Consider the following 1,788-nt stretch of genomic DNA (forward strand, 5'->3'; position numbering starts at 1 on the left):
AAATATTTACTGTAGGAGCGCTGGTGTGACGAGCGCCGAATGATTGACACCGCGAATCAGCCAATCAGAGCGGGGCGGGGATCATGGGAATTGTATGCGTTGGGATTCCACGTTTGTTGTGTTTCTGATGACACTATGCTAGTTTGGCGTTTATGTTGAAGCGGTAGATATACACATTACGATTTGGTTTATATAATGTCAAATGATCGATTCTTAAACTGAGAGAGGGAATATGTAGATTACACAGAAATGACAATGGCGCGTGCTGAAGTTGCTCTTTAAACAGCGAAACTGCAGGTCCCGTCATGCAACGCTTTGTTTGTTAAGTTCTAGAGGGCTGAATTTATGAATGACGGTCGTTCCCGTCCAATTCCCATTCGAGCTATGCCACTACCTTCCCAAATATGGTAAACAAATCTTCCAACACCAATTAAATCACTAGCGTCTTAACAGAGGACCTCCGATGTACTTTTAGCGCAGTCATTTCTTTTGCCCTGCTAATAGTAAGCATATGGCGACTACTTTTAGATGACGCCGCTTTTATATTTATTATTATTATTTTATTCTATTTTCACAACAGTGCGTGAATCTTTCGTTTGCGTGAATGCGTAATGTTAAAGAAAAAAGCATCACTTTAAAATACGACATCAACAAAACATTAAATCGTGGGAATTTTTGTGGTCTTTAAGATTCCAAATTTTTGGGGTCCAAATTGAGACCCCCAAATATTGTCAGGAAACCCCATCCTAAAAGTATAAAGCCCCAGTTTATACTGTGACAAAATATTATATTCCATGGGTCTAAATAGTCTGTTTTTGAAAACTATTTAGTTTTTTTAATGTTTTTTTAGCCATTATATTAATTGTTTTCAATTGTTCGCATTGCTATTATTGGTTTATTGTTTACAATTTTATTTTACCTCATTTTAATTTAACATTATTGTCATGTTGTATTAATTTTAATTATTACAATTATCATAATTATTACAATTGAACTGTTATTAAATTTAAAATAATGTTTCTTCTTACTACGGTGACGATGATTATGATTATAATTATTATGATTATTATTATTATTATTATTATTATTATTATTATTATTATACTTAGGCCCCAGCATTTAATCTGTTTACATTTTACATAACGTTCTACTTGTTATAGTATTGTTGTTTAGTTTATTTTGACATTTTAATATTAATTTCAATCGACACTGTGTAATTTATTTTAAAGTTTTTTATTTTATATTGATTATTTCTAATCATTTGTTTTATTCCTATTTATTTTTGTTTATTTAATTTCCTTTTTTACTAATGTTAATTTGTTAATAGAATGCTTGATGATATTTTTTATATGATGTTTATTTATTTATTTTACAGTTTTGTGCGTTTTGTACTTTTGCTTTAGTGCTTTTTGACTGGGACACCTATCATTTGCTGCACTGACATGTGGAATATCTAAACTGTCATGTGAATCACAAACAGAATAACACAATATAACATAATAAAAAATACAACATAATAAAAACATTTAGCTAATTACAATGTATTTAAAGTGAAAAAAATGTAAATATAATAATAATTATTATTATCATTTTAATAATAATGATAATAATATTGATAATAATAACAATGACGATAATAATAATAATAATAATAATAATAATAATAATAATAATAATAATAACAACAACAACAATAAACGTATTATTAATAAGCTAATACATAAATTAAATTTTTATTGCCTTCTGTTCAAATCAGTAACAGAGACCACAATAACAGACACCATTTCC

The sequence above is a fragment of the Danio rerio genome, chromosome 12 (assembly GCF_049306965.1).
Source record: "Danio rerio strain Tuebingen ecotype United States chromosome 12, GRCz12tu, whole genome shotgun sequence".
NCBI classification, from domain to species: domain Eukaryota; kingdom Metazoa; phylum Chordata; class Actinopteri; order Cypriniformes; family Danionidae; genus Danio; species Danio rerio.